The sequence below is a fragment of the Cebus imitator genome, unplaced genomic scaffold (genome assembly GCF_001604975.1).
Source record: "Cebus imitator isolate Cc_AM_T3 unplaced genomic scaffold, Cebus_imitator-1.0 Scaffold183, whole genome shotgun sequence".
Classification (NCBI taxonomy): Eukaryota; Metazoa; Chordata; class Mammalia; order Primates; family Cebidae; genus Cebus; species Cebus imitator.
The window spans coordinates 3072647-3088251 of record NW_016107498.1 but is presented as its reverse complement, the minus strand read 5'-3'; the positions used below and the strand labels follow the sequence as shown (position 1 = coordinate 3088251).

Below are 15605 nucleotides of genomic sequence, written 5' to 3'. Positions count from 1 at the left end.
ATTACTGCGTCTCAGTCATTTGTGTATATTTCAGCAAAGCTTGGGGCCCCCACTAAAGATCTGCAAACCCTCTCCTCTCAGTCTCCCATTGTTTAGCCCCTATTTATAAGTGAGTGCACATGGTTGTTCACTTTCTGTTTCTGAGTTATTTCAGTTAGGATAATGGCCTCCAGTTTCATCCATGTTGCTGCATAAGACAGATTTCATTGTTTTTTATGGTTTTGTCATATTCCTTGGTGTATATGTGCATTTTCTTTATCCAGTCCTCCATTGATGGATACTTAGGTTGATTCTGTACCTTTGCTATTACAAATTGTGTGTGATAAATGTGTGAGTGTAGGTGTCTTTTTGATGTAATGATTTCTTTTTCTTTGAATAGATACTCAGTAGTGGGATTGCTGGGTCAAATGGATGTTCTATTTTTAGTTATTTGAGAAATCTCCATGTTGTTTTCCATAGAGATTGTACAGGATCCAGGATTTAAGTATGACCACTCAGTGGAAAACTATCCCTCAAGACTTCAGATGAGTCCTCATGACCAGTCCGCCCTGCTGAACCACAATGCCCTACCCCCAAAAAAACCTCCATCCTCACTATCTTAGACCACATTACAGGAAAGCAGCCCCACGCCCACCAGACAGGCCCACAGCTGCCGTCGCTCTTGGGAAGTCTACCTCTTGTGCTCAGCATGCGACCCATCCACAGTGGTCCTTTTCTACAACGACCATCAGCAGGGCTCTAGCTTGATACAAATGTGGAAAAGCAGTTTGACTTAGGTGCCTTTCAACTTGAAACTCAGCACTCACGGCTTGACAAATATGAGTATATTTAGGATCAGAATGTATGAAATCTGGCCTCTCCTGAATAGTTGGTCATCCCACAATTTCCTCTGCCAACCTTCTCTTCTCTCCTCTCACTGCATTCTTCCTTTCCTTTTCTTTCTTTCTCTGCCTCTCTTTCTTTCTTTCTTCTTTCTTTCTCTTCTTTCTTTCTTCCTTTCTTTCTTTCCTTTCTTTCTTCCTTCCTTCCTTTCTTTCCTTCTTTCTCTCTCTCTTGTTTTTTCTTCTTTCTTTCTTTCTTTCTTTCTTTTCTTTCTTTCTTTCTTTCTTTCTTTCTTTCTTTCTTTCTTTCTTTCTTTCTTTCTTTCCTTCTTTCTTCTTTCTTTCTTTCATCTTTGTTTTCTTTTCTTTCATTTTTGATGGCGTTTCACTCTGTGGCCCAGGCTGGAGTGCAGTGGCCCAATCTCGGCTCACTGCAACTCTACCTCCCGTGTTCCAGCGATTCTCCTGCCTCAGCCTCCCAAGTAACTGGCACTACAGGGGCATGCCACCATGCCCGGCTAATTTTTTTTGTATTTGCATTTTTAGTAGAGATCAGGTTTCACCATGTTAACCAGGATAGTCTCAACTTCTGGGCCTTGTGATCCACCCGTCTTGGCCTCCCAAAGTGCTGGGATTACAGGTGTGAGCCACTGCTCCACGCCTCCTGCATTCTTTCTTTTTCTCATTTTTACAAGGTCTGATCTCAGCCAGACATGAAGCAATGACGATAGATGCTCCTGCTGAGCCCCGTGACGTGCCAGGGACCTGACGTGTGGCTTCTCTCTGATCCCCACATGACCTGCAGATGCAAAAGCCAGAGATCAGCATAGTTGAAAACCCTGACTGAGGTCATACCCCAGTTACTGGCACAGCCGGATTTAAACCTAGACTTTCCCCACTCCACAGGGCTTTTATTTCTCAGTCATCTGAAAAGGTGTCAGCAAGGGAAATGGCTTGTCTATTTCCAGGGGCATTTTAAAAGGAAATACTGAAAGGCTTCCATGGGCTTAAAGGCTGATGGCTTTGATGGAATTTCAGGCATGTTGGCCCCCCGGGCTCTGTGTGTATTTCCTGGGCCCACTCTGGGGATGCTGGAGCCGGAAAGTCCCCGCAGGCCACCTACTGTAGCCCTGCACTTTACAGAGAAGAGAAATGATTCTCCCTAAAATTACAGAGCTGGGTCCTAGATGCCTACTGGAGTAAATCCCCCTGGGGGCGCCTCCCACCGCAGGTGAGCCAGGCTGGTCTGCCCTCTCTGTGGCTAACCCCCTGCACTCCCGCCACCAAAGTGTTCCAATCCTGGGGCATCCTTCAGTCCTTTTAGCCTCTCATATCCTGAGAGGCCAGAGCTACAGCCACAGATTCAAGAAGACACCGCACTCTCAGCCCTATCTGGTGACTTTAGAATTCTAAACACTTTTTGTCATCACAGGGTCCTGAGAGTCCCTTTAAGCCTTGGACATCAGGATTTTAAAGGAAGATGATTCTTAAGGTCCCATCTGACTCCCAAATTCCTGCGATTCGATGACATCAGGGCTGTGAATAATCAGCCTGGCCCGAAGCCAGGATGGACTGTGCTAACTTCCTCCCCTGCTTTATAAAAACAGGCTCCGCCCCAGCTCCCTCATGGGCCTGTCCACGGGGCATCCTCCTGCCGCACAGAAACCCGCCCAGCCGGGGCCGGCGACCCACCCCCTGCCTGGGAACTTAAAGGAGGCCGGAGCTGTTCAGGGAGCTCAGAGCTGCGATCCTACGGGAGTCCAGGGCTGGAGAGAAAACCTCTTCGAGCAAAGCAAGGAGCAAGTCGCGGTAGGTCGAGTGTCTGCGCCTGGGGTCTGTCTCCTCTTCTGTCTCTTAAAAGTCGTTCCGGCAAGCAGAGCCGGTGAAGGAATGCTTTAACGAAGGGACCAACTTTGTAATTCAGGCAACTAGAGGATACGCTAGAATCCACTCCAGAGGAGAGATGTCTGTTTGCATTTGCATGTGACTGGGATAGGCTGGAGTGTTTTGGAGAGGAGAGGGAGTCGGGGGAAGGAAGACTAGGGGGGATGCGTTCCTTGGAGAAGCCTCTGCTGGCAGAGTAAAAGGGAAAGTGAAAAGGACATACAGAAATGCCCCAAATGGGCTACAGAAGCACCTCAAGACAAGCAGGCAATGCAGGGAAAATTCAGAACTGGCTTTGGGTTGCTCTGGACAACCCATGTGTCACTGGACACGTGGTTGTGACAGCCAGGAGGGCCCTCTGGGGTCCCCCAGTTAACTCCCTCCTCCAATAAACCCCCAGGAAGGAACTGAGGCTGTGGATGGGACAGAGGGGGCCTTACTTCCAGGGCATGATTTGCTAGGTGCTGGGAGAGAGAGGCAGGTGACTTTCGCGTCCCACATTACCCCGTAGAGAAATGCCTCTGATCTCCTCCCCGGGCGCTGCCCCCGCAAGTCTCCACAGGTCAGTTTGGCGCTCTGGCTTTTTGCCCAGGGTGCCTCTGTCAAGTGCACACTCCTCCTTAAAGACCATTTCAATCGCAGGGGAAAAAACTAACATCAATGTCTTTTATTCCTAAAGCACTCTGCAGGAAGCCTGTGGACTCTCTAGATTTTCACTATTATTTTCTTAACCTCACAGGGAGGGAGAAAGGGAGGGAGGAAAGAGGAAAACACGCCGAGGTCCCAGGTAACTAATGACAAACTCAAGCTCAAAGAAGTGTGGTAATAAGGATGCATTTGGTGGCCAATTGGGAATAATATGGTGGTCTCCCATAGCTACTTGATGACAGAAAAAATGTCCTCTGTGTGTATGTGTGTGTGTGTGTGCGCTTGTGTGTGTGTGTGCCCATTGCAATCCCAGGAAACAGTCCTGAAAATACCATTGTCAGGTGGAGTTCCCTCAAAGGTGACTTCCTAGCAGTTCTTGCTGTGGCAGGAACGCTCTCTCTGGGATCTAGAATCAATCCATAACAATCAAATCAATCAAAGCATTAGCTGCTGGGTGAGTGCAGGCAGAGTCGGACTCTGGCACCGGCAGGGACACGGTGAGTATTGAGATATGAATAGCTCCGTCCTGCCCATCCATTTATTCCACCTCAAATGTTCTCAGAGACGCCAGCCTCCAACCTCTGGATCAAATGATAAAGCCCCAGATCAAAATCTCAGGAGCAGGTGAAAGCTGCCCTCTCTCCAAAGTGCCCCTTCTCTGCCTGACTCTCCAAGACCAGCTCAGTTTATTGCACGATGCCTCGTGTTGGATTCTCCCTGCGTCTGTGGCTCCCCCTGCTTCGTCACAGGCCTGGGCCAGGCCAGGCAGCTGGGGAGTAGCTGGGAATAGCCGTTCCCCTTTGTCAGTCTGTGAATTCACTGAGGCTTTGATTCCCCCCAGGGCCTGACATGTGGCTGAGCAGAGCCAGTGGTCAGTAGATTTCAAAGGATTCCCGCAAGCAGCCCAGGCACTTCTTTGTGAACCCAAAAGTATCTGAGACAGGTCTGTCAATTTAGAAAGTTTATTTTGCCAATGTTAGGGAAATATCTGTAACATAGCCTCCAGAGGTCCTGAGGACCTGTGCTCAAGGTGGCCAAGGTACGGCTTGGGAGACATGAGACATCAGACAATGTGTGTAAGATGTGCACTAGCTGGGTGGGGAAAGGCAGGGCAACGCTACAGGGACTTCCAGGTCACAGGTAGGTAAGAGGCAAAAGGCTGCATTCTTTCGAGTCTTTGTCAGCCTTTCACTGAATACACAATTTACATGTGAGAGCGGGGCAGAGGAAGAGCCACTTGTGCCTTAGTCGGCTCAGTGAATCTACTTTTTTTGTTTTTTTTTTTTTTTGAGATGAAGTTTCACTCCTGTTGCCCAGATCCCGCTCACTGCAACCTCCACCTTCCAGGTTCAAGTGATTCTCCTGCCTCAGCCTCCTGTGTAGTTGGGATTACCGGCACCCGACACCACGTCTGGATAATTTTTGTATTTTTAGTAGAGACAGGGTTTCACCATGTCGGCCAGACTAGTCTTGAACTCCTAACCTCAGGTCATCCACCCACCTCAGCCCTCCAAAGTGCTGGGATTACATGCGTGAACCACCATGCTCAACCTGAATCTACATTTTTACAAAAACAATAGGGCAGAGGAAGCAATCAGATATGCATTTGTCTCAGGTGAGCGGAGGGATGACTTGAGTTCTGTCCTTTGTCCTGTATCTTGTCCTGTATTCATTTGCATTGCCAGGTGAACTTCAGCAGAACTGTTTTAGGGTAAAGAACTTGAAGCCTACGAAGAATTTCCTTGTGGGTAAATTGTGAGGGAGGTAAGTAGCTTTTTATCTCTGTAGCTGCCTACGTAGGAATAAAATGGGAGGCAGGTTTGCGCATGCGGTTCCTAGCTTGGCTTTTCCCTTTGGTCTAATGATTTGAGGGTCTCAAGATTTCCCTTTCACACCTTGGTAGTGTCATTTGAAGCCATTATTACCATCTAGGGCTTTTCTCTTTTTCTGGTAACTGAGTAGCCGGGATTATACCCCATTTGGGAAGTGACTGTGTAGCTCGGATGAGGCCTATTACTGGTCTGCCAACAGGAGGGTTTTTTGGTGAAGGGGTTTTACAGCAGCTTAAGGGGGCCTTTTGCTGGGTTCCTCCATTTGGAAGGAGTAGTGTTGGCTTCAGGACTTCTAAAGCTTCCAGAGTGTGTAAAGGTTATTTTCAGTCCTATGGCTGAGAGGGCAACGTGGTTGATAAAACAATCGTAGTGAATGTAGCTCCCTTTGGAATTCAAAATCCATGTACTTCTCTGAGATACTGAGTATCTGGTGTTGAGGAAAATTTTAGGTTTTTGTTGAAATGTTGAGTTTTCCTTTTTTATTTATTTATTTGAGACAGTCTCGCTCTGTCACCCAGGCTGAAGTGCAGTGGTGTGATCTCTGCTCACTGCAACCTCTGCCTCCCAGGTTCACGCGATTCTCCTGTCTCAGCCTCCTAAGTAGCTGGGATTACAGGAGTGTGCCGCCACGCCTGGCTAATTTTTGTATTTTTTAGTAGAGACAGGGTTTCACCATGTTGGTCACGCTGGTCTTGAACTCCTACCCTCGTGATCCACCTGCCTCGGCCTTCCAAAGTGCTGGGATTACAGATGTGAGCCACCATGCCTGAGACAGCACATTCTCTTAGCAATATGTTGTGTGTGTGTGTGTGTGTGTGTGTGTGTGTCTGTGTGTGTTTGTGTGTGTATTTTTTAGAGACAAGGTCTCACTCTGTCACCCAGGCTGGAGTGCAGCAGTGTGATCATAGCTCACTGAACCTTCAAACTCCTGGGCTCAAGTGATCCCTACCTCAGCCTCCCAAGTAGCTAGGACTACAGGCGCGTGCTGCCACATCCAGCTAATTAAAAAAATTTTTTGTAGAAGGGGGTCTTGCTATGTTGCTCAGGCTGGTCTCAAACTCCTGGTCTCAAGCAGCCCTCTTGTCATGGCCTCACAAAGTGCTGGGATTACAGGCAACAGCCACTGCGCCCAGCCCCTCTTAGTGATATTTTGCAAATTTTATATTCAAAAAAATTTTATATTTATCCCACTTGGGAAACTTTTGTAGAATGGGATAGAGGGACAGATAAACCCAATTCTTGATCCACAAAAAAATAACACCTGTGACAGAGTGAAGATGAAACAGGTTCTAGGCACACAGCAGGTGTTTTAGAAACATTTTTGAACTCGACTTTGCTGGAGTGGTGGTGCTGATTATGACTGCCAGGAAATGCTAGCCAGCTCTTCCTATGCGAGCTACACGACTGGGTGTCTGCAGCAGCTGCATGGCTGTGAATTACACATGCCGATGGCCAAGACCCAGCAGCGACTCGGCCAACAGACCCAGCCGATGCACACGGGTGATGGCGCTGTGCTCCAAACACACACACTGGTGGGTTGGGGAAGGTTTTTTGAGGATTGATCAGAAGATCTGATTCCACCTGGAGCCTCTGAAGTGATTACTTCCGGGCTAGGCAGAACCCGGATACCAGGAGACCTGTGTATTGAGAGCCTTTTCTATTTATTATGTAGTCACAAATATTCCATTAACATAGAGCTAGGCATTAGAGAATCCATACTGGATTCCTCCAAAGGCCCCCAAATCCTTAGAATGATCAGAGATTCCAAGCACATGTCCTCCTAGAACACCCTGGAGGGAGAGCCCCAAGTTGACTCTCCCCTTTGCCTGCTGTCGGGGCTGTGCTGATGGGTAGGGGGTTCTGTGCTTGCTGTGGCCCAGGCCCAAGCTGTGGGGATGTGCTGTGTCTGGAGCAGACCCCTTCAGTGTCTGCCTAACTTCTTCGTGCGTTCCTGGAACAGCTTCTGTGTTATGCATTCTAGAAATCCTGCCTGACCACACCCACCTCAACAAGCCTGGGATGGACATCCTCCTCCGCATTCCCCTCCAAGCCCACCCCACCCCCACCCCGCTGCTTGGCACGGCACTGCTCTGCTGGACCCGGAGTGTCTAGTCATTCATCGGGCCCCTTCCTAACTATGAGCCCTTTGAGGATAAGAGCTGTGTCTTTGCATCGCCAGAGCCTGTGCCAGGGCACGCTTGGTGCCCCGTTCACACTGATGGTCAATAGATGGCACGGGTTGATCATGGTCTGTGAATGCCTAAGAGGGAAGCAGCTCGTGTGGGTGCTTGAGGCCTGGGGGATAGGGGTCTGGTAGGCAATGGAGGAGGACACCCCTGCAACTTCTCCAGCCCCCAGCTGAGTCTCCAGAAGGCAGGGGATGGGGACTGGGGCGAGGGGACTGCTAAACCAGGTAACCCAGCATGGATGAGCTAACAGAGGCCAGGTGCACAGCTCCTGCCTGTAATCCCAGTACTTGGGAGGCCGAGGTGGGCAGGTTGCTTGGGCCAAGGAGTTCGAGACCAGCCTGGTCAACATAGCCAGACTCTGTTTCTAAAAAAAATGAAAAAAAAAAAAAAAAAAGTAACCAGATATGGTGCAATGCACCTGTAATCCCAGCTACTTGGGAAGCTGAGGTGGGAGGATCTCTTGAGCCAGGGAGGTTGAGACTGCAGTGAGCTGTGATCACGCCACTGCCCTCCAGCCTGGGTGACAGAAAGAGACCCCATCTCTAAATAAATAAATAAATAAGAGAGACTACTGGTCAGCTTGATTTCTGCTGGCTGTTCTCATTCTGTCATGTTCACCAAAAAGAGAAACTTGTTCTATTTTGTCTTGTAGCAAGAGCCAGTGTCTACCACCTGGGCATCTGAGAGAAAGGGAAGGATTTTTGGGGGGGAGCTTCAATTTCCTTATTTTTCTCACATGATGCCTCTGACTTTCATGGTGTGGCCTGGTCAGATGGGCCTTATCAACAGAGATGGCCTGATGTCCCAGCTGTCTCAGCCGCTAGTTCCGGTTTCTGCTGGGAGTCCACAGGGGCCTCTGTATGCATGGTGTGAGAAAGGCAAATAAAAAAACAGATTAAAAAACAGATTAAAGGCACAACCTTGTATTAAGGAAATAATGGCTCTTATTGATACTGTTCTACGAACATAGATGAAGGCACAAAATTCTCCATCAATTGCAGAGAATTGGTTATAGGCTAACACAGGTGGCCAGATGATCTAGGAAGCAGGATTCAGTATTAACAGGGATCTATGAGGACCCCACGGAGCGTGGTGTCTCTTCCACGTCGGCAGCTTCAAGTTGTTCCAGGGAGAAGCTGGAAAGCCTCGGAGCTCTAGTTGCGGAAGGAGTTTCATGACAGTAGGTGCAGGTCGCTCCTGCCACAAACCAGGTGTTCTCCAGTTACCTTACAATTCAGCAAGATGAAAATGATTAGCTCATGAGAAAAACCAGGAAACTGAGGCTCAGAGAGAGTGAGTTGCCCACACAGGACCTGTGCTGTAAATGCAGTTAGGTTTCCAGGTTAAGAATCCAGTGACCATGCCCCTTCTGTATGGCATTCTGCTGTTGTGTAACACATGGAACACATGAAGAATGTTACGACCGAGGCCGGGTGCGGTGGCTCATGCCTGTAATCCCAGCACTTTGGGAGGCCAAGGCGGGCAGATCACCTGAGGTTGGGAGTTCAAGACCAACCTGACCAGCATGGCAAAACCCCGAAACCCTGTCTCTACTAAAAATGCAAAAATTAGCCGGGCGTGGTGGCACACACTGGTAATCCAAGCTACTCTGGAGTCTGAGGCAGGAGAATCGCTTGAACCCAGGAGTCGGAGGTTGCAGTGAGCTGAGATCATGCCATTGCACTCCAGCCTGGGTAACAGAGTGACCCTCCACCTCAAAAAGTTACAGTTGGGTGTCACACAGACAGTGAGGAGTAGTGGAAAGAGTGTCAGGTTTGGGGTAAGAGAATTGTGTCTCCTGGGCTCGAGTCCTGATGCCAGCTCTCACAGGGTGTGTCACTGTACAGCACGACCCTTATACTTTTATTTGTGAGACAGGGTCTCGCTCTGTTGCCCAAGCCGGAGAGCAGTGCTATGATCATAGCTCACTGCAGCCTCAAACTCCCAGGCTCAGGCCATCCTCCCACCTCAGCCTCCTGAGTAGCTGGGACTATAGGCATGCACCACCATGATCAGCTAAGTTTTTGTATTTTTCGTAGAGACAGGGTTTTGCCATGTTGCCCAGGCAGGTCTCAAACTCCTGGGATCAAGCTACCCACCCTCCTCGGCCTCCCAAAGTGTTGGGATTACAGACATGAGCCACGACACCTCGCAAATTTTTGTATTTTTTTTTAACAGACAGCGCCTCCCTATGCTGCCAAGGCTGGTCTTGAACTCCTGTGCTCAAATAATCCACCCTCTTTGCCTCCTAAAGTGTTGGGATTATGGACATGCTCTTGGCCCCTGAAACTTTTTTGAAGTTCAGCTCTCTCATCTGTAAAAACGAGGTAATAATATTGCCTCAATGACTTAATGGACATGAAAGCGTTTTGTAAACTCTGTGCCTGGAAAGGTGGAAGCTGCTCAAATGTCTGTTGAGTGAGTGACGTTAATCCGTGTACATTTCTCATGCAACTATAATGTCAGTTTCACGTAAGGCCAGTAAAATGCAGGTCAAGTCATGTAATGATACGATGAAAGTTTCTGATCAGTATTTCCTAATTCAAGCATGTTGAAATGTGGAGATAGGCTGGAGAAATATCAAATCATTGCGTGTTTAATTACCTTGTGATGATGTTTGCTTTAGGGAGTGGAAGGAACATGAGGAACAAATGACCTTCATCACCGAATACGACATCCATTTAGATTCACTTAAAATCTCAGGGCTTGTTTAGATGAAGACTTTGTGGTTAACATTTTATTGCACTGATTTAGTTTTCACCAGGTGGACCTTGTGTTTGCTTCAGAAGGATCTAAGTTTATTAGGACAGGGTTTCTTCTGTTTTGATTGTGGGAGGAGGCAGGATAGCCTTCTGTTTTCCTAGACCCACAACCAACATTCCCCACTCCTCCAAATAACCAGGATTACTGGGCCGAGGGTAGGGCATCGAGGGGGTGACAGCTGCACAAGCCTGCTGTCGTTTTTTCTGAGTTTAATTCCATATAGCTTAGACACAGGCCATATTACTACATTTGGAAGATGCTTTGGAGAAAATTCTGCTCTGATGGGTGGGGGCAGGGTGTGCCAGGAAAATATTTTTTTTTTTTTTTTTTTTTTTTTTTTTTAAGACCTGGGGTCTTGCTATGTTGCCTAGGCTGGTCTTGAACGCCTCGCCTCAAGTGATCCTCCTGCCTCAGCCTCCTGAGTAGCTAGGACTACAGATACAAACCACCACACTCAGCTCTGAGAGGACTCTATTCTCTTTACCTTATTGGAATTGGAGATATTAGATAAGAAACAGTTTCTTCTCCCCTAGTTATAAACAGTTCTGTTAAGAGAGGGAAAATCACCTTTTTGAAAATGTAAGAATTACTTATGTGATGGTAGTTTTTGAAAGTGGTTTTTCTTTTGAGGTCATAGCCTCTGTAATAAGAAGGGCCTGGAGAAGTGGGATGAGAGCTACCAGGCTCGAAGCTTCTGTCTGGAACAAAGGTGTGCTTTCGTGGGAGCCTGCCGCCCTTGAGAGGCTAGTTCCTTTCCCAACATCTCAGCTCGGCTCTCGCCCTGCTCTGGAAACTTGGCTTTGCTGGTCCAAGGAATCGTGGCCGTTTATTAATTGTTGGCATCCATCCAGGCTATGGTGGTTGTGGTGGGGGTGGCGGTGGAGAGTGTGTTGTTTGCTTTAAACCCATGAGTCATTTTAGGGTATTGGTACTCTTGGAGACTGACTTTCTCTTGCTCTGATTTCTAGACCTTTTGCAAAGCAACAATAACCTAAGAATCTTGACCAAAGATGAATGTAGCAGACCTTGTACATGGTGCAACATTTGATAATAGTATCAATTTACTTTTGCTTTTCCCTTGGAATTTCCCTCCTCCACTAGCTTGCTGATGTTTCTGCCTTCTTCTTGCTGGCAAGAGTACAGACTATAATTCTTCAGTTCATTAACATCTGAAGCAATTGCACTGTGTGCAATTTGATTGATTGACTACATGTGTACTGTTCCTTTATTGCAAGTCTCCTTTTCTTTTCTTTTCTTTTTTCTTTTCTTTTTGAGACAGAGTCTCACTCTGTCACCAGGACGGAGTGTAGTGGGGTGATCTGGGATCACTGCAACCTCTGCCTCCCAGGTTCAAGTGATTCTCCTGCTTCAGACTCCAGAGTAGCTGGGACTACAGGTGCACACCACCACGCTCAGCTAATTTTTATTTTAAAAAATATTTTTAGTAGAGATGGGGTTTCGCCATGTTGGCCAGGATGGCCTCGATTTCTTGATCTCGTGATCTGCCTGCCTTGGCCTCCCAAGGTGCTGGGATTACAGGTGTGAGCCACTGCGCCTGGTCTGCAAGTCACTTTTCTGTATAATTTTTTTTTTTTTACAAAGTCCCACTCTGTTGTCCAGGTTGGAGTGTAGTGGCGCAATCTCAGCTCGCTGCAACCTTCACCTCCTGGGTTCAAGCGATTCCCTTGCCTCAGCCTCCCAAGTAGCTAGGATTACAGGCACCTGCCACCATGCCTGGCTAATTTTTTTGTTTTCTTAGTAGAGATGGGGTTTCACCATATTGGCTAGGTTTGTTTCAAACTCCTGACCACAAGTGATCCACCCGCCATGACCTCCCAAAATGCTGGAATTATAGGCGTGAGCCACCACGCTTGGCCATATAATCTGTTTTTATATTAAAATAAATAGAGACAGAGTCTCACTATGTTGCCCAGGCTGGTCTCGAACTCCTGGGCTCAAGTGATTCTCCCACTCTGGCCTCCCAAAGTGCTGGGGTTATAGGCATGAACCACCACGTGCAGCCTCATTTTCCTGTATAATCGAAACAATAGAACTGCAGCACCATTTGTAGGAGTTTCCCAGTTTACACTGCGTGTGCGCACTCCCTATATCACATGTTCTCACAACAAAACAGAAACCACAAGATGTCAGCCCCAGAGGCAACCTTGGAGCATCCAGCCACGTGGTTCTGCATTGCTGGCAGCAGATTTTATGTCGCAAAATATAGATGTTTTCGGGGAAGGACAGCACATTAAGTTTTGCTCAGTCATTTTTACCTTATGTGAATGAGTTGAGCAGTTCATTTCCTGGGAGCTGGTTTTTATGGAGGGAAGATGGAGCCAGTAGGAGGAAGATAGAGGGGGAAGGCGTTGAGACAGCACCCCACCGACTTTCCCCTGTCCCTGCCCCAGTTGTCCTCCACCTTTCCAGGAGCTGTGCCCAATCCAGGATCAGTTACTCTCTGGTGCTCACTGACCATCATTCCCCCATGTGGCCACCACAGAAATGAACACCACCTTTCTGGTGTTCTCAGCCAAAACGGCACGCATCCTTAGCTCTGGGAAACAGTCTACCTTCCAGGAAAGTGCGCTTACAGCACGGTACCCCACTCCCTGGTTACCAGACTATTGTTCCCATGTTCCCCTGAGAACAGTCATCATTCACAGGTTGTTTGGCAGGGCCAGGGAACAGAGTCACTCTGGTTGCTGCAGTCAACAGACCAAAAATGGCTTCCAGCCAGAAGGTCAGAGCTGCTCTGTGGGACGCACACGCAGCTTGGAAGCAGACAGGGCCGACCAAGCACAGATCCGCACGCTGCGTCCGGCACACAGTTGCCTGGCCACACATCCTTCAGACCCAGCCTGCACTCTCTCAGCCAACCCACAGACCCTGTTTTTCTAATTCGTACAGATTCTTTGTCAACCTGCCGTACCTTGCTGAACTTCATCCAACAGAGGGGGTGCCTTTTGCAAATCTGCAAAAATAACTGCGTGCTAGGGTGGCCTGACAGGGTAGGCCTTGGGGTCCTGGGACCAGCATTCCACCTCTCCGCTCATACAGCGATTCAGGATTCCAGCTCAGCAAAAGTCAGCCACCTTGGGGCCTTCTTTTCTTTTTTTTTTCTCCTTTTCTGTTTTTCTGTGCCTCCCTTCCTACCCCCTTCCTTCCTTCTTCTTCTTTGCCAGTTTTTTTAGTTCTTTGATGATTATGAGAAACTACTAAATATAGCAAAAGGAAGATAACACAGAACAAAATTATAAGTCTTTGTATTTATAAAAACGAGCCTCTAAAGGCTTCTTCCATCCATTCTGCCAATGCCCTCTCTCCCCGGCCTTGCCCGAGCACTCATGGACCTCCCTTTGGTGAGGCCCGACGTCCATCCTGGCCACACCCTGCAGTCCTGGGTCTGAGTCTAGAGTTTTGGCTTTCACTCTGCTCTGCGTCCTGGCACTGCCCAGACCTCGACGCCCACCTCTTCTTCAGTGAAGGCAAAACAGGACACATTTTTCCTCCCTCTCTTCTCTCTGTTTTCAGACTGCGCTGTTTTTCTGCTGGCTGGATGACTCATTTCTTTGTCATCTCTTACCCACTAGGCCTTTCCCACTGCTCCAATCGCCTCTGCATGATGTGGACAGAGCTATTGCCCTGCTGGGGTGAGATTCGCTTGCAATGAATCAGCTCAAGGCGCAGGAAGGTCCAGGGAGGCAGAGGAAGAGAAGAGACAAATCTCTAATTCGCTGAGGAACAAAGACAGAAAGATGTTCCTGCTCCCTTAGCTCTTATTGAGATTGTTTAGTTGCAAAAGGGTTGAGTGTGATGCAGCTGGTGGTGTGTGTGGGCCAGCCCCAGGTCCTGCCCCTCCTCCACTGGTCCCCCCAACCCCTGGTTATCCAGAAAGGGGGATGTTCGGGCAACACTGGTGTGTCCATACTGCACTTTTCACACTGCAGTTTCCCACCATCTAGGATTGCATTCCGTGTAGGAAGACTTTGAGTTCTTAAAATCAAGCAGTAACTTGGTGGGCATCTGGAAAAAACAACCAAGCTGATATTGCAGGCTGGGATGCATGAGCCCGTCAAGAGGGCTGGGTGGTGCGGACAGGGATGAAGGTCAAGTTCCTTGTACTCACTCACTGGCTGTTTCATTCAGAATTCTTGTGAGGTGGGAGCGCTCACCATCCTTGGGGCTTGCCTAAGAGTAAGGAGTGGGGCAACCTAGAAATACATGAACATTGGGGAGAAGTGGGGAAGGAGTTTCAGATGAGCTGTTTTTACAAGGTTAAGTAATGGGATAAAATTAAAAAGGGGAATTTAGGAGGAATTTTGGAAAGTTTTGAGAAACAGGAAATTTGAGGAACGCTGATAAAGAGGAGATCTGGAGCAAGTCCCGTGATGAGAAGATTCCACCCGGGACTCCTGGTGTCTTCTGAAACTGCCTGGAGCCAGTGAATGGCACAGCTCCTTCCTCCTGGAGAAAGGGGCCCACAAAAAGCGCATCCAGGGAGACCTCGGGCACTGCAGGGGGCGCAAAGGCTGGAGACGAAGATCCAGCCAGACCCAGGCAGGGAGGCAAGGCCTGGAAGCCCCTGAGCCGCCAGGGCCTTAGGAGCTTGGGGGAGGGGGAGGTGGGACCTGAAGTTGTTGTGACTGAAGGGAAATGAGTCAGGGGAAGAAATGCCGTGCTTTAATCCTTGTGGATGAAGGAAGAGCAGGCCACCAGACCGCAAAATAACACCCGACCGACTAACCTACTTTGAACTGCCGAGGGCAGGGTGACCCGGGAGAGGCAGATGGAAACTCGAGCTCTGGGGTCCAGGAAGATCTGAGTCTTCCGACCAAACACCAGATGCCTCCCCTCCTTCCTGAAAATATGCACGTTGCCGGATCTGCTGCAGTCTATGAAAAAGGAGACAGATGTTCCGGCAGAGCAGTGGGGAGGGGTGGAGGCTGGGGGGGGGCTCTGCTTTGTGGGGAGACCCTCAGGCAGGGGAGTAGGCTCCATCCTATGTGGAGGAACGGGGGCAGTCTGAGGCAGGCTGGCTCTATAATGTGCTGGCAATAAAATCCCCACGGCTTCTGCTGCAGAAGTCCAAGAGCACATGAATGCGGCTCCATCTAGTCAAGCCCAGGGCAGGAATTCCCTTCCAGGAAACCAAGCCAGGGCACTGTGGTCTCTGGGCTGCCAAGAAGTCTCAGAAATGGTCTAGCCCTTCCGCCCACAGGGATCTCTGTGCAAAATTATCTCCCAGCATTGGCAGATGAACAGATAAACAAAATGTGATCTATCCACACAGTGGAATACTATTCAGTCTTAAAAAGGAAGGGAAAATGCTGGGCATGGTGGCTCATGCCCATAATCCCAGCACGTTGGGAGGCTGAGGAGTGAGAATCACTTGAGCCCAGGAGTTTGAGACCAGCCTGGACAACAGAGAGAAACCTTGTCTCTCTCTCCCTCTCTCTCTCTCTCTC

At 48.7% G+C, this 15605-nt stretch overlaps 1 protein-coding gene across 2 annotated transcripts in view; it reads left to right on the top strand.

The window, feature by feature from the left end:
* Window positions 1-2418: 2418 nt before the first annotated feature.
* The window catches only part of PLAT (plasminogen activator, tissue type), a 32029-nt gene continuing 18842 nt past the window's right edge, over window positions 2419-15605 (top strand). Inside the window, exons 1-2 of one of the 2 annotated variants that reach the window (XM_017545942.2) lie at window positions 2473-2630; window positions 3445-3492. The gene's annotated coding sequence lies outside the window, so the exon portion shown is untranslated. Of the gene's footprint in view, window positions 2631-3444; window positions 3493-15605 lie in introns of both variants that reach the window. The other variant, XM_017545941.2, reaches the window with a different exon arrangement.